This window comes from Argopecten irradians, chromosome 1, assembly GCF_041381155.1.
Source record: "Argopecten irradians isolate NY chromosome 1, Ai_NY, whole genome shotgun sequence".
NCBI lineage: Eukaryota > Metazoa > Mollusca > Bivalvia > Pectinida > Pectinidae > Argopecten > Argopecten irradians.
The window spans coordinates 65,188,953-65,215,592 of record NC_091134.1 but is presented as its reverse complement, the minus strand read 5'-3'; the positions used below and the strand labels follow the sequence as shown (position 1 = coordinate 65,215,592).

The 26,640-nt window shown below is 31.9% G+C and overlaps 1 protein-coding gene across 1 annotated transcript in view; it reads right to left on the bottom strand.

Annotated features, from left to right (window-relative positions):
• LOC138305560 (four-jointed box protein 1-like) overlaps positions 1-9,171 on the bottom strand; it is a 30,311-nt gene extending 21,140 nt beyond the window's left edge. The window contains exon 1 of the mRNA XM_069245857.1: positions 8,728-9,171. The gene's annotated coding sequence lies outside the window, so the exon portion shown is untranslated. The remainder of the gene's footprint in view (positions 1-8,727) is intronic.
• Between the last annotated feature and the right edge of the window lie 17,469 nt (positions 9,172-26,640).

Sequence of the window (26,640 nt, the reverse complement as noted above, 5' to 3'; positions counted from 1 at the left end):
GATCTACTGTCATGGCTGGTAATCTACTAGTGTTTGGCCACAGATTGTTGTACGTCATCAAATTGGCTTATAGAATTATAAATTGAATGTTTTTACAATAAACGCTAATTTTCTTCTAAAAAAGTAACCGTTCACGTTTTATTGACAATAAGCAGAACTGAACAATGGCATGTCTTTTGCCGAAATAGAAGCTTTTATAGGCATTGTTTGTTTGAACCGAGGCTCCCATATACCGCTTTGAATTTCAACAGTAAGTCAATACAAGCTACAATGGAGTTTTCCGAGACGATGGAAAAAGCTCAGCTTTGGAGAAGGCAATTCTGACTGGTTTACACAATCAGCCACCCCGAATGTTGATAAATATTTTCCTATGCACATACTGTTTTGGTTTATATTAGTCTGAAGTTTACACAGTGCCACGGATAACCTTATGACCTCATCTCCTCCCCTTTACCATTTTACTGTTTAGATTTCATTGACAAATGCCACGAATTGTGATGTCTTTTACATATTGGAAGACTATAGTCTATGATGGAGAGAAGTTTGACACTACAAATTATAACCCTATGTAAAAAGGTGTGCCCCAAAATGTAGACTTTCCAATAACAATGTTGATTTCCTTCTCTCGTTAAAAATACGGTTGTCAATAATTACATTGGTACACATGTTTATAATCGCATTTGTAAAGTGTTTTGATGATGAATCGTAGTATTATGATAAACTTTGTTCAATAAACAAGACAAAACGTAATATACAAGTACTGAATTTCCTAAAATTTACCAGTCATATTAAAAATAAAGATGCCATTGAATAATATTGAGTTAAAGAATCTATGAAGACTTAACGCAGATAACAATAATCAGTTAAATAAAACATATCTAACGTTCAAAATAAATATGTTATATTCAATAAAATGCGATAAAAAATTGTCATTTACATATCTTTTGACTTATAAAATTTCAAATCGTCCGTGGAGTGTTAAAAGCCCAAAGTATAGTATCGAGGAGAATAAATCAAAATTTGTATTAAATCTACCACAATGCTGGAATTTGAGTGAAATATACTAATGACATATGATTCGATATGTTCGAAAATGAAACAACATAAAGGACAATTTTTCGCTCATAATTACTTCTAAAACAGCCTGCAAATAATATTTAATATAAGAGATTCAGATTTGAGCAAAACTGCAATCTTGGTAAAAGTTGACAAACTCTGATGCATTTTACCTTCTGTAATCACGTTTTCGGAATGCAGCTGTACAAAAGGAGAGTGAAGCCTCCGATTACATTGGTTAAGTAAGTGGTTTGTGTTCGATATTAGATCGCAGAGATACAGGAATTCACGCAATGGCATTTGTAGTATACGGTTACCAATGTTTACTGAGCAATGCAGGCTAATCACGGAACACATAGGTCTTGTATTTGTAATGTAGTTTATTCTGTCAAATATTGAGATGATGTAATAAAATGTACGAAACAAAACCAGCTTTCAATACAATACAAATGGTATTTGAAGACTGATGGAAGAAATCATTTCTGCATTTTATGAAACATATGCGATATATTTATGAATCTGATCTGTTATTTTTCATGTATTGATGTAAATCATATAAGCATTTGTTGATAATTATATTATATTTAAAACAAAATTTACATCTAAATAGTAAAGGTATGTATTACGGGATTAGTGAATTAATCGATGTTTACATATCGAAATCTGTATAATGAAGCTAAAATTTCATTTTGTTTGAATATGTGAATTTATTTTGATTTCATAATTTGATAAATGCATTTTTTCTTGTTGTGTTAAAACTTATATAAAAAACAATTGTTCAGTTTCCAATGAAATGTGTTATTTTATTATCAAAATATGTTTTAGGTCTCTTCAACTATAATGTAACTTAATTTCCTTACCGGTCTTATATTACATGTATGTTGAGATTGTGTTAGATAATGGTTCTTTCCTCTGAAGAATTCTAACTTGTAAAAATATAAAAACTTTATAAAATGTAAAAAATATTTTACTATTTTTGTAAGTGTTACTAAATCGTATTATTCAAGTGTTACTGTGTTAAATATTTAGATATATATGTACATGTAACTGATTTGATGTTATATGTCTTTGTCCACAGATCGATCAGATTGCGACCTAGATCGATAAAACTGTCAAGGGCCCGGGGCTGGACAAGGGTCATATGCCATTTTGACGGACAATGCGCGAACAAATGGACAGGTAAGTTTTACTACGTATTGTCCAAAGAGGCCAGGGCTCCATAAATTACCACCTAACTGGCCGATAACACACATATGTCAGCAGACGGCGATGTAATTACATTGTATTACCAGCATCGTGATTACAACGTGTTCCTACTCTATCTCTAATTACATTACAATATAAATTGATTAATTACACCGAACACGCAGAGAAAATCTCATCCCATTGGGTTGTGGTTTTTGCAGTAACAGTTTCGAATTTCACATGTTTGCTATTAAATATTTTACTAATATATGAGACACGATGAAGCCAATAAGACACGCATCATTCTATACTCCACTGCAGAAGAAAAAGTACTTTTTTCATTAAATGCGATTTTTATTGAATTTTTAATAAAAAGGCCAAAAAAGTATTTGAAACTCAATAAAGCTAATATAACGCACAGTCATTCGCCGTGGGTTCATAAAACACATGAATGAATATGTAAATCAGGTATCCGGTCAGTGGCGGAGGGCGGTACTTGGTATTCAGTGCCGACAACCACTGGCAATATATTCACTTTCTTTTCCTGTACATCAATCGACAACATGGTGCACACGTGAAAAAAGGAAACTTTTCAAGTTATTGTTGACAACTTACATAGAGCTCGTTGATGCAAAATAACCTTTGATAGTTTCTTCTTTTTCTGCAATATCAAGTTGCACGCTTTGATTTGGATATTTAATTAATAATTTTATTTCCCACTTCCCATGTATGTTTTGCATTTACAAATGTGATGTTGTGAGATTTATTTTTATTCGCTATTATTGCTATTTTATAGGGTAGAGATATGTTTCATCTTCTGATCAATAAATGTAACAGATTGACCCAGAAACATCACCAATCTACAATTTATAATATTTCTATATTTTTTCGTAGACGTGATCATTGATTTACTTTCTTGAAACATTTTTATTAAACAACTACACAAATAAAATAACAATTTTCTATATTCATATATTCATTGTATTTTATAATCCTAATCAATCTAAAGAACATTTAACGTTATAAAATACATTTAGTTATAAGACCACAAAGTTGTTGCTGGTTCATTAACTTCTTTTTGTCGAAAATATATTACTGTCCTAGTCATCACAGATATATGTACGTCAATTATTGCTGCGGTATCGAACACATAAACAGGTTACATAATGACATAATGTGACATAATGGTAACAATGGTGATGGCATCAGCAGGTAGGTATGACGTAACTGTAGTCATATTATTATGATTCTATTAAATCATTAATGTAATTATTGTGTTGATGTTATATTTTCATATTTATTTGAAGACATAACACAATAAATAACGTGATAATTTTTCAAATGTTATTGATTTAGTCCATTACATCACCCATATGTAGTGTTACTTCTGTGTATTGTGTACCAGTAGATTATGTTATGATGTATATCATTTTTGTTTTTAGAACTCACAGAAGGATGTATGGTTGCTCTCTGAAGTCGACGAATATTATATTGAAAAGTACGAAATTTTCTAAAATTATCAACAGGTTCCTTAAATTTTCCCATCCACCAATCAGCATTTGTTTAACATCTACAGGTGAAATAAATAATCCCTTACTTGACTAAAATGTATCTGATCTCACGTTTAAGGAGCTAACATCGTAGGTTTTTTTTTCTTCTGAACAATCGTTATTACAGATGCACAAACTTAGAGATAAAACCCGATAAAGCCGGCTAGGGGTGCTATCATTACATAGCATCTCCGGCATGTGTATCAAGTATATTAACTGCGGGGTAGAGAACAGCTCTATCTAACATAATTAAACCGTCATGATATATACATCTTTAAATACTGTTCTTTGAACATGTGAACACTTTCTCTATCCATACAGAAATGACGATTTTGACATATAAATGACGTGTAAGGTCATAAAGTTAGCAAATAAAAATAATAATACTGTCTGAATGTTAAAACATATCAACGTGTTGTGAAATAAGGTAGATATTGTTGCCAGACCGATTGATGGTTGGTATTTACAGATTTCAGAGAACCGATCCACAGCTATTCAGATAGAACATGTATTGTTTGTTCACAAGGTCAAATAAAGTCTTCTTACTTCAGATACTGCCTCCGCCCTTAACGTCCACATTTGAATACCAAACAAATTATTTTCGATTTTGTTAGGACAATGAATGATTTTTTCCGTATGCTTCATATATGTTTGTGATTGATGTATTTTATGATTCACATAAAAATTGCACTTGATGGCTCGATGTTGGACTCACAATGTGTTTATGATCCTGAAAGAGCTTTGAATGAAATCGGTGTGAACGAGGGTGATTAACCTGAGGTCATTAATAGTAGAGCGGGATTAATACAAATTAACATGTGATATAATAGAAAGCTATGAAATGTTATGGTTTTAAGTCATTTTCGATATTTAGGATTCTTTAAAGGGTTTTCATCATTTCAAGTCGGACTCGATATATGTTTAGGAGAATGATATTGGTGTTTTGTCCCTTTAATGTAGTGCGACATATACCTACGTTATTGTGATGTGTCATTGAAATGTTACAAAGGGAAAGATAGGGAAGAGTTACTCAGATAAAATAAGAAAGCAATTGTCTTTTACATAAAATGTTTAATACGGTCAGTTAGTGGTTACAATCGAACCTTATGTACTCTTACACTAACTGATACAGAATTTGCCTTACATTTAAACAATGAAAATAAAATTACAAAAATGTACGTGTACGCATCTTTACAGATGTCTTTTTTAGCTCTGTGATGTATATATACTCGAACATAGTAGTACATTTGTCCTCTTGGTTTTATAGCCCTGCTTTATCGTGATACGTAGCAATATTTAAAATGATTACCGAAATAATTTATTGAATGAAATAGTTGAAATGTGACATAATTGGCCGCAGTGAAATAAATCCTGGCACCATTTAATATGTTACTGACACCGTTAGCCCACTTCCCTTACAAATATTCATTTAAGTTGGCAGGTTTCGAATCCATCTTTTTTATGGCCGATGTTCAACCATAAGAACGAATGTTTATGTTACACGACAGGGGCACGAGGCCGTGAAAACACGGGCAAATTTAATTTAGGGTAGGAATGGATATTAACTGTCCGCAGGTGTGCTTTCTTACAGTTATTGAGGGTGTGTATTGCTTATGAAATATAGTGCTCAAGATGACGTAGAGTACACCATAGAAGAATCGGGTATTAATTCATGCGAAACCAATATACTAATTTGAAGAAATATATGGGCAATGTTAAATATTATTGATTTATGAAAATATTATTACCTTTCTTAAGAATTCCTCTTTTTTCAAAGCAGTTTTAGCCCAGAAAATATTATAGCCAAGCATTGAACACAGGACTAATAACGATAAAAAGAGAAAATGATGATAATTTATCACAAAAAGAAATTAATTTCCAAGAAAGTTGTAATTGACCAAGATTTGGATAACTTTTAAATAAATATATGCGACGGTAACGTTGATGATGTAAACACAAATAAAAATGTTGGCGGTTCGGAATGGTTTTAATTTTTTGAAATGAAATATACCAAAACCACCAGAATGCTTAACATATCATTATTTCATCAAAATATTTGATGTTTTATGTAAGGTTTTATGTAAGTTTAAAAAGGACTTGATTTGGGCGTACCCGTACCTAGTGACACACAAATTTATATAAGGTTTGATGAATTCAGTATCCTTTAGCTACGCTGGACGTTGTGCATGGTAGGGAATGCCAAACAACATTTCAATAAATGGATTACGAGTATATTGAATTGTGTACGGTATATAGAAATCAATAGTGACATCCGCCAAGGATCTGTGGTAAACAGGTACACGAATATGGCGCTAGTCAGGTGTAATCGGGGGAGTACCAACACGCCTTATTAGATTACAACATGTTCTCTTACACGTCCTACAAGTATAACGCACAGCATTAACAGGCCTATCATAACGTATTATACTGCCTCAATATTTTAGTACGGGAATAGAGTCTTAAAAACATTCGAAAAATAGGTAAATAAAGCTAAATAGCAAAACAAATCACATAAACACCATAATAATGATATATTAACTTTGATAAAATTATAAATATATTTTCCTGTGCAGCTACCCAAACGATAAACAAATAAATTTTAACTTGATTTTACTGTATTATCATTTAATCTCATTTCAATGGCTAGATAAGAACATATACTTATATAAACATAGTATTATTATTTCTATAATAAACATATTTTACTACATTTTGTTTATTACTATCGAAAATTATCACCAATTTGTTTTTGTTGTTTATGAAAATAAAACTTTGGATAAGAATATATAAAACTTGGTGGATAATTATATCGTGAATATATATTTTGATACGAAATATTCAGGTTAAGGTTGTCGTAACATAGCCATGTTTCCTGTACCTGTGTATGGTACAGGCAATGAGGCATGTGTTGATTAGACGCGGTGTGTACTGCCCTTTGAACTCTTTGATGGAGTGGTGACCCGGGAGGATGAGGGACCTATCTGTCTGTGTCTCAATACATCACAACCACTGGCTCAGATCCGACAAGGAAGTCAGATTTCATAAACAACACGGACGATCATACAGATTAGAAAGAGTTATAAAAATGGACGTCTAAGGTGGACAAAGTTGGACAAGAGTAAAAATAGATAAAATTAAGTTCAAGTCAAAGCTCCAGAAATTTAAGTATTTTTAACATGTAAAAAAATTCATAAATTCATTTATTTCTGTATGATTTTTTTTTCGATAGACATACGATGTCACACTAGAATTATATTTTGCTATGAGATAAATATTTGGTACGTTGATACACTTAAATTTTATTTGTGCAATATTCAGGTTTTTACGAGCCATATCTACATAAAGCTGCAGCATGTACTTAACATCACCATCTACCTTTATGTCTTGGATAAAACGATTGTATGCGTTAGCTTGCACGTTTACTAGATTCATAGATATATTTCTCTTTTGTTATTTTTTATCTAATATAGGAGGGGTGCGTATATTTCAAATATTTTAACTGAAGGCAACATTAAAACTAACATTTTACTATTCATAACTTAAACCTAATCGAACAAGATCTTGAGAAGCCCCTTTATAAAATGATGATACATGAATTTTAGTTAATAGTAAAAACTGTATGTTAATCGTCAGAACTCAGTTAGCTGTTTATCTGAAGATTGGTGTTATCTCTGCACATATCCTGATTCTGACTACACGAATTCAGCTGTCATCAAACTCGCTGATAACTGTCTCCAACAGAGGAAATGGAGGGGAGGAACAACACAATCACATTTTAAATGGCTTGGGATTTTAATATTTATCTCTATTTTGTAAAATGAAGCAGGATGTTTGTTGATTTGAACAAAGATTTCCATTAATATCATACCAAGTATAGGTGGAATATGCACAGACAGATTTTACCACACTGATAACATCAGTAGCTCCAGAACAATGACCTGCCGTTCTGTCAATGAAATGCAGCACTGTATGTATCAGTTTATTTTTAAAACCACTTTACTTAACAGGTTGAGACATTGTTAAGCTGTAACTATTATGTCCACCGATACCAAACACTACCGACACCTTTTTTTCTCTCCTGTAAAATATTTGTAACATTACGTCTGTGATTAAATACAATGTGATTGTTACCTTTTAAACACACGCGATGTTAAACAGATATGTGGTTAAAACTTAGACAAAGCTGTGTACCTAATGACAGTCACTAACTAAGTATGACGATACTGAGCGGAGTACAAATGCAGGTCTTTGTTCCAGACAAAATATGGCTAAGTGTTTAGTGGGAGGCCTGACTGACGTTTATGATGGATGTGTCACTGGTATATATAAACCGGAAGAAGCCTTTGATGGTCAAAACATCAACGTAAAAAGACTTAGATCATAAACCTCTCATATGAATACATAAGTAACCGATGATATGTATGACCCGAATCGTTTGATGTATGTGTATTTGTTAAGGGCTCCGACTGACAACTGGAACAAGAGAGCATACTAAGATTCTGACGAAATATTATGGGCATTCCTAAAATGATTTACAACTATCATATCCACAGAAAACTAATTCGATTAACAATTAGATCATTATAGAAACTAGAGACAGACGGATGTTTCTCTGCCAGGACACCAAATTCCATGTTATTATTTGAAGATATTATGATTATTAATAGGAATGGATCTTAATGACCGGATACGGAGTGTTTAGTAGTTAAGTAGATGTAAAAATTCCGTTAACAATTACCTAATGTTTGTTATGATTTTCACGGATCAGTAACAACAAGACTTGTAAATATTATTAACGATTTTCTAGTGGCTATTTCGTGTCATTATACATATTCTCATATTCTTAATAAGAATGTCTTTCCTTGATCAAACAAATCGGAAACTGTCAAGTGATTGTCAGCTGTATTACTGTTAATCCAAACATTAAGCCACTTACCTGACAATAGATAGGTACACAGTATGAATGTTGGTCAAACAGGTGGAGTGTTCCCGTCACATTCAACAGGTTGAGTACTGCAGCGTGTGTGAAGTATTCCCTTCCGAAACATGTAAACAACGACACCATTAGTCTCAACCCTCTCTACATCACTTACAACTTCCCCAAGTCCCGTATCAACTGAGTAACTGACAGTCTTACCTGCCAGGTAGATCTGTCTGTGCTCAGGTAAAGTATATACCTGTATCGATCAATGGTATGAACAGGGAACTCCACACCTGTAACCGTTCACCTGTCCCAATGTGTTGCTCGGTTCACAATGGCCGCTGTTGTCCGACCTAGGCCGTGACTATCAGGGTCCACGGACCTACACAGAATGTATCATCATTCTTCCCCTGTGAATGGATTGTCATTGAAAGGTTTGATCAGGCACATTAAACCAACCATTTCTAGAGGTTGTTTAATTCGCCAGTGTCGGCCCGTTAGTATTCATACGATTTGATTGATGCCTGTACATGCATCGTTCATTTGTCCTCTAAGATCTCAGTATGAAATTGCAATTTAATTTTGTCCCGTTGGACGTTTTGTGAAGACTTCTATTAAACTTTCTTTGACAGTCCTAACGATGTTTCTTTATACCACAACCGTTTGTATTCACTGTTTACATTATTGAAGTAAAGTGTGTTTAAATAAGCACATAGAATGTGTAATTTACGTGTTCAGTTTGCCACAACTTTGCAGCAAAGTTGATATTTTCTTTAAACAATCTGAATTATGTGCAAACCCGTAGCCTGACTAAGTCTAAAAACACAAAAGTTTTACCACTTTGATTAAGTTTGTATAACAGTGTGATAGTTTGTTTACGTTTTTCCAAATTAGGTTTACAATAAGTTTCATAGCAAAGCGCATGATAATAGCACAAACGGATTAAGGTATTACATTTAAAATTAGTGTGTTCTCATGTTTATTGAAAAACACTGTTATCTCATCATTTGAAGACAAACAAATTACTTTTTCATAAACGAGTCTAGCAAATTTGAGAAGACGCTCACCATTCCGGAACAAGAGTTGCATGATTTTTGATAAGAAATAGTTTTGTAACAGAGTATCGTTATACATGTAAATATTGTTTTTAGATATTTTATCTTATGTTTATTGTGTGTCTAGTCTTTATGCTAGCTTTTATTTTCTTAACAGACGTACCAATGATTAAGAAAAAAACACTTATGGAATATACGTGTGGAAAACAAAGAATACAGTTATTTATCAAATACCATTTCCACCAATGATCGCTACCACAAGAAATTTGGGAAAATCGAGCGATATATCAACGTTTACAATTTTGGGTAATGATAGGTACGAAGCTTCGTTATTTAATGTCTTTGCCAAATTGATTTAAGGCTGCGGTGTACCGAAATAATACATCAATCTAGGAAAGCTTCAGACAAGGTGCAATATAGGTAAAAAGATATTATTTCTCCTTGAAATTAATACAAATGCGTTGATTTAAATAAAATCAGAGGTAAATATATCGATATACTTAAATCAAAACGAATAAGAATAGTAACGGCTAACAAGGAACTTAATTTCAATTATATATTTCAATTTAATTTGCATATTAGATTGTGCTAATCAATTGATTGATGTTTGGAACTGTTCCTATGATTTATTTTTATTTTTGTGCATAGCGTTGACAGTTTACATTTAACATCTGCTGCTGATGAACCTCACTATCATGTACCCGAGGACTTCATTTTAAAATCATATTTGAATTTATTGTTTGTGCATGTAATTCGTTTTAAGCCATGATCTGACGGAGATTGTAACATTGGCTGTTTCGTCTAACAGTTCAGTAAATAAAAGTAAGCATTATTTTCTTTCCAAACCATTTTTTTGTTTAAATAATTATTACTCGAAATGTAATTAGAAGATTTGAAGTTGGTTGTTGAATTGTATAAACAATGGCTTATTTTGGTCAATTGTTTGTTTATAATGTTCATGGTGTTGTATGAGGTGTAAGATGTTAGTAATACCGGTATAAGACTAGCTTAAACCATAAAAAGAGTTTCCAAATATTGATGAACAATGTTCTCAGTAACAGGTATTCTGTAGTTTGTTTGGGTTCTAAAAGTTATATGTTTTGAGTAAGCGTTAGTTAGACATGTAAATGTATTATTATTATTGTTTTTGTATATTTGCTTTTGTTTCTGTGTCACCAAAGTTTCCTAAAATGAAAATAAGGAAGCTCAATGTTATGTAGTTTTACTTTTGAATATGCTGACAAAACATTTGTGTATATTATGACTGCAAAATGTCTATATTTACCTGTTGCAAATTAAATATCAAATATAACAACATTTGATTCTGTTTCAGATCAACAGCCTCAATAAAATATGAACTACGAGTATGCATGAAATATGTATGATAGTTGATGATATTTCCAGTACTGTTGTGAGTGATGTTTTAACGAGTAATCAAGTAATTTAACACGTGGTAATCATGTGACGTGTTTCTCTTTCTAATGAATGTAACATCGCTGTAATGCAGTCACTAATGTTATGTACAATGCATGTTGTAAATTAGATTGATGTAAGTTGATAATGATGTATTTCCCTATCAGATATGTTGTTTAATTACTGGTGCATCTTGTCAACTTCTGATAATATGATGCAATCGCGGGAACATTCGCATAATATCAATTTTACAATTTCAAATAATCCTCTTTGTTCTATTATTAAAAACAAAGGAGCTTGCTAAATGCTTGTCAATTAACGTAATGACTTACCTTGATCTAAATAAATTATCATAGTTTGATAATGATACATACACACTTGTGACTGTCACGGTGAGGCAATGATGTGGCGTGTATATGTAAGCGGTAAACCTATTCTAGCATTATAGTATGATTTAATTCAGGTTTTTTTCCTTCTAAAACATAAACCCCTGTGTCAATTCGCCATTTACGCAAAAATCATCACTAACAAAGTATCATAAGAAAATATTTCCTAAACTTCGATAGAAATATGCTTCTAATTTTGCGTATTATTAATGAACATGAAATGTTGATTTTGACTACATTGTAATAATCACAACGGTGCTGAATGTGAAGATGCTACCCCGCCAACGAATTGTATCTTTTTGAGCAGATATATTAGTATTTTTCTAGAGTAGCACAGGTTACTTACTGTACACATTAAAGTTTGAGTTACTTATTTGACTTCAATATAAAGTACTTAAAATAATTATGTACATCCATGACTCTATTACCTATATGGAACGAGGTACTGATTGCGCAGACAACAAAAGCAAAAAAAAAAAAAAAAAAAAAAAAAAAATTATATAGATCATTTTTGTGTGTTAACTAGACATATGTATAAACAATTGAACATCAATTATTGTTAAAAGGATAAATATTGTTTATGCTCTGTCGGCGTTGGCGCATCTTTAAACGGAGACTATAGAAATACAATTTTTACAACCATTGGGTCTCGTACTTAATAATACTGACGCCCATGTGAAAGAAATCATCTGATCAAAGTTCCTCATTTTATAAATCGTCTTAATATCGATACCGACAGACATGGTCATATTTACATCAAACTGGAGTGAAATAAATCTAGATCTCTGTTAAAACGTGTACTGATAATCTAACACGTGTTTCCATACTGATTATATTATTGTATATATGCATGTTCACTAGATCTCCTTAAAAATAAGTATACAATTTGTGAGAAAAAGAAATATTATATTAGTGATTTGTATTGTTGTTCCAGAGTAATGTAATGCCATGAGGTATTATTAATTGACTTTGTATAAGTAATTGAGCGTCCTCTTTTGCTTAATATTGTCTATCGAAATGGTTTCAATATCATTTATGTCATAAAGGATTGTTCACTTCTTCAAATGAATTTTCATAGCTTTGCGATGTGGTAACACAGATTTGTTTTATCCATATATATATAATGTTAGATGATTTAAATAGTTAACTATAGTTGATCATTTTAAAATGGTAAATAACAGTGACGATATCGTTTTGTTTTGACCAATATTATAGTGAATATATATAATTTACAAATATAGTTTTATAAGAAATGTGATTAATCTGAAAATAAAATTCCTCACGAATTTTCAAAGATTCATTTTGATTTATTTAATATTCAAATCTAAATATTAAAGATGTTACACCGCCGACGAATGGTATTTTTTCACTATCAAAAACAGGAGCAAACGAATTTGTATTTTTCTTCTGTTACAACAATTACTTACTTAACACCATTACCACCATTGAAAAGTTTTAACTTCTCATTTTACTTTAAGATAAAAATATTAAAAACAATTAATTTCATCCCGAAAAAAATCCGTGGCACTATATCCTACATTGTATAAGGAATGAGGTGCTGATTGCGCATGCACCAAAAGCAAATTAATTATATTTTATTAGTGTTTGTCTTAATGAGAAGTATACTTATATATGACTAAACGCCAATTATTGTTTAAATTATATTTATCGTTTATGCTCTGTCGGCGGTGGAACACCTTTAATATTTTATCATTCTAAGAAATAAACTATGAATACAATGACGTTCTTTGGTGCTACACTGTATAATTATTTGATGAATATAAAATTGGTCAACTTGAAGAAAAATGTCTTTATACAATATTCTTATAGAACATGTGACAAATCTAGAGTAGCAATTATTTAGAATATAAATCAGGACGGAAATAGTATGTTGTGATTGATAAGATATATTATCACATTTTAGACATCTTTCATCTACAACTTTTTGACATATCTCTCGTCATTAAAGGTCAGGAGGTCACCAAACGTGTTTTTGTTTTAGTTCTTATTCCCATAATTAACAGGTAATGAACATGAAAATTCAGTTCATTATAGATCGGTAAACAGACTATTCTATGTCTAAATATTTTTCTTTCTAAATTCTATATCAATATCTACTTTCTGTGAACGAATGTTAAAGTTGTCTATAATAAAAGTATGATCGCTGGCTGTGTTATAAGCAATTCTAATACCAACTGAAAGTACATGTAATTTGGTTTTCAAAAAGATTGGTTTATCGTGAAATACGCATTCAATTTAAGTTTTAAAGAGAAAATTCCTTTCAACACTGTTGTTTTATATTTAAACACATTCTTTTTTATTTAGGCATAGTATTTCATCGTCTTTCGCCTAGAATTTTCACAACGCATCAATATAATCAGATTATATTGTTCAAATAATAATATCTTATGTTTTTCAACTGGCCCTTTAAAAATAACTATTGAAATCAGAATGATTTTCATATGTTCAAGTAATGTCATTGACGGTAATACTTATTAATTTCGTCAACATACAAATGAACAATGAATGATATCGGCAAACAGCTTTTAAAACCCCCGATCACTTGGTTTCTTTCTATCGCTTCTTTTTGAAATAATTTATAAAAGTAATAAGTCTAACTTAAGTTTACGTCCTAGCAATTATGATGAAAAAGGTCTATCTAACCATATTTATGAAACGTTTTTAATTTATAAATTATTTGTCAATTGCTAGTTTTCAGAATAAACCGAAAACAAATGTATAAGAATTCTATAACAATTGCATTACATCATTATAGAAATGTTTGCTGAAACGATATCTTCTGTTTTTGCTTAAGCTTTTACTTTCACAGTACATACAAGTAATATTCATGAAGACAAATAATACATCATGTAAAATGCACCAAACACTTTCTTTGAGGAAAATGATCCAACATTTGACTGAAGAGCGTTTTTTACATTCAAAATTTTTATCTTTAGCTATCCGGCCTTAAGTTATTTGTACACGGAAGACATAAGTGCGGTTGGAACACCATTCATAATAACGGGTGTGCAAAATGCGTGATACATGCATATGTCACGTGACCTTTACTACCCCCTGGAGTATATGTCACCTGTCGATGTGACCACAATTTCCACAATTCCGGTGTACAGGTGTAGTAACGTGTGTAACAGGAAACGTGCAATATTATTCTCAACAAATGCTCGGTACGTTTTAGCTGTAAAATATGTATCCTATGTACAGTCAGGAAGTGTCAAGGTAGATGTTTTCATCTATAAGTAATCACACTGTTAATCACTTGTTCATAAGTGTACGATATTTCTTATAATTAATAACAAATATACTTTATAAATAAAATGGGTGTTCCATTCTCCTTATAAGAATGATGTCATCAATCACATATCAATACATGGTTAAGATTCAGTACATCATTTGATGGTGATTCAGAAACTCACTCTTTAGAACCACATAGTACCCCTTGTTTAGGTTTTTGTCATACTTTTTAACCATTTTCTATATTTTATGTAGATACGGATTTTTAACATTAACCTTCTGATGAACATGATAGTTTAACATCGAACTGTATTAATATGAGGTTAATGCAAAAAAAAAACATGGCAGTTAATAAACACCAATATCTTTTTTTTACTCTATCTGTTTAAACCTACGACGATGCACACGCAAACTAAATTTAAAGCAGAATATTATAGCTGTAAGGTCCTTGCATTTCAATTCCTGTTTGAATTCGGATGTAGTTATTATATACTCTATGTGCGCTTACTTTTGTCTTAGTATACGATATATGATATAATAAATTAATCATTATTCTAAATGGCGATATACGTCAACAGCGTGACTTAAGTATGTATTTGTCGATTAGGTGATGATGGCGAATGTTAAAATGCCCCATAGTTACTTAGATCTTTTAATTTCTTAGAAGTAACATATTGACATGAAGTTTGCAATACCAATGTTACAGCGAACATCCAATAGTTCCCTACCGCGGATATTCATTAATATCTAAGCAACGGAAGATTTAATTGGAATACACTATTCAAGCATGGTATACCATGACGAAGCAGTCGCTATGAGAAGGGCAGCCAAAAGAACATTAGCATTTGAAACTTAGAACGATTTACAATATAATTTATACAAAGCCACTATCGGATATCTTTTTGTAGACATTCGTTTTACCAAAGTAACTTAATCCGCTCTTAAAATGGTCGAAAATTAATTTTTGTAATGCAATTTTATGCATTATCATGGTATGAAGAAGACTGCAACCCTATCATTTAGCATCAAATTAAGGAGGTATTCGTGTAATACAAGATTATTTCGTGGCGGTTGCATATCATTTACATTACGATATATGCATATAATACATTTGAATTGTAGAATAAATCTTGATTCATTGTTATATGATACAGACTTGCACGTTTGCCTTGATTTGATGAAGGTTATCAGGTATCCAGCCAATCTCTTCAATCTGTTGAAAACTTTCAAAACAATATTCTCGTACAACAGGGTTGCGATAAAATATTCAAACGTAAGATGTATTAGGATAAAATACTCAAAGACTAAATAATACATTAAAACACAACGATTGAAATTCAATTTATCAACGAAAGCGAACGTATCATTGTGAAGCTGTATTTCCGGTCAAATATCAAATTTAGAATCACATATTTAATATAGAATTTGTTCAAAAAAGAAAAAAAAAATCCTGAATAACAGTAAGATCACCATCCCAACTTTAACCAGCCAGTTAAAACAATGATACATGGACTCCAGGCTATGTTTTAGTTGTACTTTACGGAGATGCACTCTATAAATATTACCTAACATGGTCCCTACAGCGTGTCAGATCTCCCGATACGGAGGGTCCTGACAGGACGACGTGTGGAACAATATCTTACTGTGGAGTACCTCGGTCATTAATTAGAACACTTTGTATCTCACAGAATTGATAGAGCTATAGATATATTCAGCACACGTACGTCACAGAGCCAGGTCTAATTAACCTCTCTATCATCTCACTCCCACAGATAAACGGATTCATTATCAGTGTAGATTGTATAATTGAAAATCGTGTTATATCGATGTAAATATACACAATAATGATGACAAAACCAACCCCTGTCACTGAAATTGCCCACGTATTTTGAATATACATGTATGTCAGAAAAAAGTTTCCCAATGTCTATGTATGTCTTTGTATTCTGTGTATTGTTTCAGTTTCCAAGTATATGCATCACTGAGAATGTCCAAATATCTGCATTTATATAAATCGAATTATATTTTTATTTACCTATTTATATCATACTTCCTTATGTCTTTCTTATGGATTAACTTAAATAGACTTTTTATATTATGGAGATTCAGAATCTATTCAAATTATCCTTATATTTCAATTTACTAAAGATCGTTTATTCGAATTCATTTTTGGACTCTTTTTTTTCTATGAAATAATTACGCTATTATATCAGTCAATCAGAAGCGACGTTACAAACGGCACGTCATTCGTCCTTTATGGTCTGACAAAGTAAATCTTTAAGCCAATGAAAATGCTTGTTACTAGCAAAATTGGATTATTACTTTTGATTTCAGTTTAGTTTGCCCCCTATTATCATTATCTTCGGCCTGAAATTCAGTTGTAAGACCTCGAAAAACAAACAGTTGTATAACCCGATAAGAGTTACTCAAGACTTTCAGCATCGTTTGTGTCTCTTGTACAAGTAAAATGTAGAAGCAGAGAATCAAAAACATATACAACAAACCCTTAAATATACGACACATGTTCTCCACATATTCAGATATTATGTGACGAAACCTTATACAGATTGATTGTTATTGAAAATTAATGTTATATGGTTAAAGGCAGCGGGTCGGTTTACGGCAATGGCAGGGGATGATAATGGCGGGATAATTATAGATGATATAGTGATATCGGTCTGTAATACTGTGGCCTAGACGGGGCACTTTACATATCACATTCAGCTTACTGGTCCAAAGCCTTTGATAAAACTCTTAATGGCGTAAATGACCTTTGCATTATTATCTCGTATTGCAGGTGTGGTTGCCATAGAAACTCGTCATGTGAGTAAACTATCTCTGTTTCAACTCATTAAAACCGTACATGGTAAACAGCTCCACTGTGATGTACGGCAAATGTTTAGCAACACGAACACAAGCTAACAAAGGCGGCATTTTGTACGAATCAACTAAATTTAAGCTAAAAGCAACTAGTATAATTTTTCTGCGTTATAATACTGAAAAACCGCTTTTGATCAAATAAAGCAGTACTTTGGCGAAATAACAAGTAATCTAACCTTGACAAGGTTAAAGCAAAATATCAATCGAGAAATTCCAGATTTACTTTCATAATGTTGTGGGCGCCTAGACAATTCAATAGTCATTTATTTGTGATGAGTATGAGGAGACCTGTGAATTCTTGTGTGGAGAAGCTTGTGACTGGGGTCAACCCTGAATGACAGCTGTTGGGATAGCGAGGTATCAGGCAGGTCACTGAAACACAGCTTACGTGGATTAAAATACTAGAAATGTTAAAAACAAGTATCACTTAGATTATCGTTTTTATAAATCGACAAACTGACACCATAAATGCTTCTTTTGTACGACTGTTTACTGGACGACCATCATCATACTTATTTATCCTATCTTAATGACACATTCTAAAGTAACCACTATTTCTCTGTTGACTTTAAAACATTTTATTGTCGAATTATTTCAAGTGTATATGGGTATTTTAATTGATACAAAACTCGCATAGACTATCGGCAGTAAAACACACCGTAAGACGCATACAAAAGTACTTAAAGTAATTACATATACACGGATCACACGAGTAAGCAAAATTAGATGTGGAGTGAGTTCAATAGTCACTTTTTAGGAATATATTTTCTGAAATATCAGATAGGATTGCTAAAATCCTTAAACATAACCACGGTCACAATCAAAATAGACAGAAAACCATGAAATATTTATAAAAATACCACTTATACCAGAGACATAACATAAGATGTAATGTTGAAATATTTACATGCTATGTTGTAAATTTATAAACATTGAGAACCTATTCAAAATATGATTACCAACAAAGCTGTCAAGACAGTCATAAATGGTTTTGGCATCACTACTGAATATGAAGTCATTTTCATATCTATACCGGCGTTTTCAGGCAAATATTTGCAATAAAATGATAAATTTAAGAGTATAAAGCGTTAAACATATGTTCTAGTTAAATGAATTTTTCCTCTCAGAAAATATGCCAATTTATGGCTTGGAGAGAAAGTAGCATACAAGTTTAACGAAACAATTCATACTGTAAAAAAATCTGCAGATTGGTAAAGCCTAAATACCCTGTTTATTTGCATTAGATTGGTAATTTTTTCTATAGCTCTAATGTTGTGAAAATCATTGGCAGGCCTACCAAATGTAGAGCTAGAACTTACGAAATTCCCAAAATAGTGAGGTCATGGGAAAACAGAAAGTACATTTTCACTCGTTGAAGGTTTAACGCTGGTGTTTTTATACTGTCGGTCCAAAGAAGAAATAATACCACTCGAAGGATATACCTCACTCATCTCCCAGTCGTAGTCGTGTTAAGGCAATGAGATTCATTTCGTATCGCCGTAGATCAGAGATAAACAGACTAGAACCAGGGTATGTCGTTACAACAAAGGTCAAAGCTGTCATTGTGTCAGAAACATTTGTAAATTATCCATCTTCAATACCGCTACACCTGATTGGCTAGGATAATCACTTTAACAGGTCACTAGGACTTTAATACTTATAGTTTATATCTTATGTTTTTATAGGATTTATCACTGTGTACCAAACTATTTCCGCGACTAAGGATTTTTTTCACTTCCACGACGATTTAATTTAGCGATCTATTCCTCTATAGATTTTCTCTGTACTTATTTTTTCACGACGATCTTATTTAGCGATATAGTCCTCTATAGATTTACTGTAGTTTTTTTCCACGACGATCTAATTTAGCGATATATTCCTCTATAGATATGCTCTGTAAATTTACCATGTAGTTATTTTTGCGGTGATATATTTTCGTGATTTATATTTGTCCCCATGCAAAATTTAGTCGCACACGAAAAGTAAGTTACTTTGCAGTATCTTTTTCAATAATATAGTCACAAAATCATTTACAAAACAAATTACTACACGATTGAATGTTTTGCTAACCGCCTTTTGCTCTAACGTCTTTATATACACAAATATGGACACATTTAAAGGATGCATGATGTCTTTAGAAATGAAAATAGACACAGACTAGGTGAAGAGGGTTTTATTCCTACTCGAGTTGATAAAATACCCCAACTTACGCCTTGTATATACTTACAGGAACGTCTATGAGCCAACATAAGGGTCCTCTGGGAAAGTACTTTGACCGTATCATTTTCTGACAGCCAAAAGAGTATATCTTTTACCTAGGTTTGGTGACGTTTAAACATAACCCTTGAACCAATCAAATCGATGTTAAGCGGTGTCTTTTACTAAGGTAATTGCATTTTAGTCTGGAATTTTAAAATCAATGTGTATGGGGTAAGATTATGTTCTTTTATCATCAATGATTAGCCAAACCTGGGGGAGAGCGCGGTATTCTGCTGTGTATTTAAGTGAGATATCCGTATTTGCACATCTTATCGCCGACTGAAGAAGAACGGGAATATAATTAACCAGCGCCTTACCTACGCAACCAAACATTGTATTCAGGATCCTGACTCAACACTGAAACTTTCCGAGATTGTAAAGAATAGCCAAGATTTTGATTCCAACACAAATTAAGGCATGTTACGACTATTTATTTCAGTCAACTGATAACAGGTGATAAGGGAGAGTAGGGAAAGTGGACGGCGGTAGACCTGTGGTATTGGTGGATTTAGCGTGTTTGTACATTTATCAAAAGTCATTAAGATAATTTCCTTAGTTGGCATGATCAATGCGGCGGTATTACGGCCAACTTTGACCTGATTTTAACCTATAACGGTAGCACTTCTTGTCGACACAGCGTCTAATAGATTTTATTGTCGTTCTAAGCCTTGGCTGTTATATGTTACGTAGACTGATACATATCAGGCGGTGAATCAGAAAGGTATTAATTGTCGGCTTTAACGTGCACTTAACTATTACGACAAACGTGTAACCATGGCCAGTTGGACATTTTCGTAACGGTTGCAAATTTGTAGTTAGGTTTAATTTTATAATGCTTACTTTAACATTCCAAAACTTAGCAGCGTAATAAATCACAGATTTTACCGTGTTCATGTAAAGTTATGATAAAGGAGTTTGATATTATAGATATTAACTGTTTTATATAATCATTCAACTGAATTAAAGTGATTTTTAATAGATGAATAAGATATTTAACCAAAATTGACAAACATTTAAAACATAAATGGTTACTTAATTCCTTGTATCGTAAAGAATAATTCAAGAAGAACAATTTAAGATGCTTTGTTACCAGAACGGTCATCTGACTACATTGTTATTAATTTTACTAAGAGCAAAAAACAACTTGCAAGTTTTCATAGCAAACCATTCAGTAATTCCCCTTTTGGATCCCAGCCCAGGTCTGACATGCGTGGTCGGGCTTGCCTCATTTATATAAAATATGATTTTTTATTTTCAAATTATTTTTCTTCCATATTTATTTTGACTCCATGCAAATGTTTAAGTAGAATAGAGATTTAAAGCAAAAACTTAGAAATGCTCCCTATTTGAAACCCCTCGACTCTGCTAATTTTGGCTTCCGAGCTCATTTTATTATGAAATATGACTGCCTTCACCCAATGATGTTTAACATTAAATCGTGTTCTAATCCATTTAAGGGTTAAAAAGGAGAATGATTTAAAACGGTACTTCAGCAAATTTCCCCATCAAAAGCTTCTATTCTATGATCCCAGGAGTTGGACCAGACTCGTCTATACAAGATATGAGTGCCCTGTCCCAGTGATAGCGATGATGTACTTCAAACGAATGTGGTTATTCAAAATACATAGATACCTTGCAACTACAGAAGGATCCCAGACAAAATATGTGTTTAGTTTCTGTTAGAAGAGCAAGTGCAAATTGAATTGAATTTTATTGCGGCTTACATTCAGTGCAAATTAGTACACAGAGAGATTGTAAAAGTACATATCCGTATAACCAAATAGATTGACACATTATTTCTGTAAAGACGCAAATAATCCATGAGTTTGAAACTTATTGATTTCATTTTTGCATATTTTATATCCGTTTTCAATCCATAATCGACGTCATGCAGCTGATTTAGAACAACTGCATGTTATATTTCTAACGTGGAACACATTATATCGAGAGTATGCCTACACGAGTTATCTATCTTTTTATCTACTGTTGTATTTCCTTAGCTTCCCTATCCACAGGCAAAATACACTTAAAAAACATACTTTTTTGCAGCTCTCAGACTTAATTGCTAAATTTTCGAACCATATAATGCTTTATAGCTATCTCCAGAAATGCATAATAAAATCCTCTATTGTGTGTTTTCCTGAAATGCATTGAGTGACGCAAGACGAACAAGTGTCGGAATTTAGTCCCTCGCTATTGAATTGTGCAGCTGGTGTAGCATACATGCTACTTATAGGAAGATAACCAATGTGATCTTCCCGACGCCACACATAACATGTACGAATATGACTACAGTCTGGCTTAAGAAATCCTGACCAGCACTCTATTGTGTTTTGAACATTACCACGTAGTATGTTAATTATCTAAGCATAGGAACATTAATAGTATATACACTTGGAAATGATTGACAGAAAAGGCCGAGAACAATAGTAGACATATAATCCAGCGATGCTATCTTTAGATTACAAGTATTATCTCGTATCAAATTCTCCTAGTAATATGCATGAAACTGTCACCAACATTTGTATATCTACACTGTATGTCAGATACTCAATGTTTGACAACTAACACATCTTCGTCGAATCCAATATGTAATATTATACCTGTCTACGCCGCCGAAATTTACATTATCTTCATGCAAATTTTTAATGTAATATAATCTAATAAAATTTAAAATGACAATATCTTTGCAAGATTGTCTAGGCTGAAATATATGTAGGAACTACAGTGTATGTATTTAAATCTTTTTACTTAGCAACGAGCGGTTATCTTCTTTATTTGTCGTTTTCTTGGTTTATAATGTTGGTCTCACAAACAATTCATTTAAATTTAAATATAAATACCAGCTTATCAATTACAATAGAGTCTGCATAATAAAAATGCATATCAAATAATCAGTAATGATACTTAACAAAGTGAAGAGAAAATAAATTATCAAATGAAGAAAGTATGTATTTAGATAGGCCTATTGAACCGGAAGAAATTATCAAAGCAATAAACAATTTAAGAATAAATAAATCCCCTGGTGAAGATAGGATAATATCTGAATTCTATAAGAAATGTTGGTACATCATTAAAATGAGATTACAAAATTGATTATGGAATTTTTAAAAACTTTAAGCTAACAAATTCTCAACTTGAAGGTATTATAACATTGTTATATAATAAAGATGAAAGAGAAGATAGAGAGAAGATATAAGTATTGGAGACCTCTAACCCTTTAAATACTCATTACAAAATAATTGCAAAAGTAATTTAACTAATAGATTAAAAGTAATTTTAGCAAGAATAATCCATACCGACCAAAAAGGTTTTGTATCAGGATGAAACATAATGAATGCTTAAGACTTATACAGAACGTAATGGAATATTGTGAAAGGGTACATCAAGAAGGTTCAATAATATTTTGGACAAACAAAAATATTTTGACAGAATTGAATTGTGGTGGGTTTTGAAATGTTTACATTAGTTCACATTTGGAAATAAATGATTTTTGCAATTGGATATATATATTTCTGATCAGTTTAAAAACATGCATACAGACAAATGGCTATGCATCGGCCTATTTTGAAATCACAAGATCAGCGCGTCAAGACTGCCCACTCGAACAAGTACTTTATATTTTACAGACAGAGCCACTAACATGTGTTATCAGATCTAATAAAGAAATAAAAGGAATACAACTGCCAGGTTCCGTTAATATTGAAACTAAATTAATATGTTTGCGGATGATACAAAGCTGCTACAATCAAAAACAGTATACAAAATTCTGCATATAAAAACAGAGGCATGGAATGCTAATGAGAAACACTACTTAAAACAACTCGATAAAAATATACGCGAACCAATTTCCTAACTAGGTGTTCAGACTTCAATGGATTAAATATTAGCAATCAAATTCCCAAATTCTATTACACTATATTTAAGGTATGGTCAAATATGAAATTTAAAATAGTACCTGATGGGATATCACAAATTTTGTCACAACCATTATTCGGTAACAATAACATACAACATAATTGACAACCATTATTTAAGCTTTCTTTTTCGAAAAGTGGAGTCACTAAAGTATTTGACATATGGGATGAGAACAGGAACAACTTTAGAAATATCCAAGAATTTTTAAGAAAACTTATAATTAAACATAACTTGATTGCCGAGATTTCCAAAATAAAAAAAAACACCTATATTTAGAAAATATATTTAAGGTCATGAACCAGAACCAGAATATAAACAACATATCTACATCAACAAAAAATCAGATAAATAAGTCAGAGCATAGATGAAACTCATCATTTGAACAATAATTGGTGTTTAATCTTGTATATATATGTCTAATTGACACAAAAAATAATTTTAAATAATTTGTTTTGCTTTTGGTGCATGCGCAATCAGTACTTTATTCCATATAGGATATAGTGCCACGGAATTATTTCGGGATGCAATTAATTATTCTTCATATTCTTAACTTGATATGAAATCAGAAGTTCAAACTTTTCAATGGTAGTAATGGTGTAAACTAAGTAACTTTTGTAACTGCAGAAAAATACTAAATCGTCTGCTCCTGTTTCTGATAGTGAAAAAATACCATTTGTCAGCGTTGGAGCGTCTTTGATAATACCGACATTGCAATTACAAATAAAATGGAAGAATATCAATGGAAAAGTAAACATAAAGTAATATATACTGAAACCAAACTATCAGTAATTGATTAACGAATTAGATGAATAGATCTGATGGTTTATGTCTTATGTGTAGAAATGAAAATGAGACTTTAACCCATTTGTATTTTAACAGTATATTCGCAACACAATTATTAAACATAATACATGTTAATTTTTATAATAATGAAAGTTTTGACACCGTAAATATGACATGGAACACTAATGAAGAGAAAATGATGCTCGGTGACTGCACTGATGATTTATGGAAAATGCAATCTCAAACACAGTCATAATTACAACTAATTGGGTTATATGGTAGATAAGGACTATAATAAAATATCAAAACTAATCAAATTCTCCTACATCAGCATTTCAATTTTTAAAAGAATGACTTTTTATAATCTGTTATTGCACATAATAAAATATTTCAACATGGGAAGAAGGAATTGATAGTTTCAAAATACCGAAGTTTGTTACAAAAACTGAGTGTGATTCTATCAATCAAGTACTATTATGTGAGAGTTACCTCTCTTTGTTCTTTTCATACTGGGTACTTAAAACTACTTATTAGTTGTTTAAAAGTTAACTTTTAATAAAACAATTTCAAATTAACAAATAACATTATATAATATGTACATCACTGAAATTAATAAAAGTGAGAAAGCTGTATAAATGTGTAGTAGAATATTTGAATATGACTCGTACCAGTAAACGAAGTTATGTTATTCGTGAAGGTACGTTAAACCCTTAAAGTTAAAGTTTGAATATGTGAAACGGAGTGGTCTCCCTTTAACTTATTTTTATATAAGAGTAACCATATATCATTTTGGGTGGATAGGAATGATCTGAAGGTAATAATGAGTAAATTATGAATATACCTGTAACTAATGTTAAAACATGGCTATGATGTCATCTTTTGTTGTCACCCGTGCTTTAGTTGGACAATTGTTCAAGTACTTGTTCTGTCTGTAGATAAGTACACCTTTCACTGTACATTAGTTTACCTGTAGCTGTAGATTAGTTTCAACTAATCTACAGGTCCAGGTAAACTAGTGTACAGTGGAAGGTAGAGAGCAAAGCTACACGCAGCATTGTGAAAAGACAGATAAATAACAAATAAATAAAATTAAATTCAATATAAATGTAATACAAGACTTCTATAATACATATTATTACATATTTTCTTTTTAATATATTGATTCATAGACATCGGCTTAAATCCAATCATATCAACCACAACGCTAAAAATTACTCCTTGTGTTGAAAATCCAAACTCTTTAGTACATGTATTTTGACAGCACAGGCATTCCAAAAATGATGTTTTGATTTTTAGTAGAAACGTGCATTTTCTTTCTTTGAAAATTGAATGCTTTCATTAAATTTCTTGTCCCAATAATTTCACTGTTTTTAAATTACATCATTTCTTGAATGCATACACATAACACATAAATCCACATTTCCCGGAATTGAACACTTTCAGTGATTGATTGTGTGATTCCTTATTCAATGTTCACACAAAGTCTACTGAACAAATTTGAAAAATTAATCTTTAGTTTCTTTTTATCACTTTGCCGTTTTCACTTAATTCCAATGCAGTTTCCTTTAGAACTCACTCAATCTTGATAAAGTGGTTTTCAAAAGGACCAATCATATTCTTTAACTGTTGTTATTGCTTTATTTCATAACGTAGAGCGGTATATTCAAAATTACGTTTCCATGGTAATCCTCCATACCTTGTGAATTTCCGAGAAGTTACATTCAAGTGAATTGTCTGCTTCTGACATAAACAGCAGTTAAATTAACATATCACAAAATAAACTTCCTTAATAGATATTTGATAATCATTTTAGATAGTTTGACTTCATAAAGATCTGATCTGTACTGTCTGCCATGTTGCCTCTTGTACAGCTCCACTCAGAATGAAGAGAATACAGACTCACAACAAAATTCTCTGGTAAAAACATTTGCATGGAATTTCGTGAAAATATCATGCATTGCATGCATGACCAGAGTGGACAT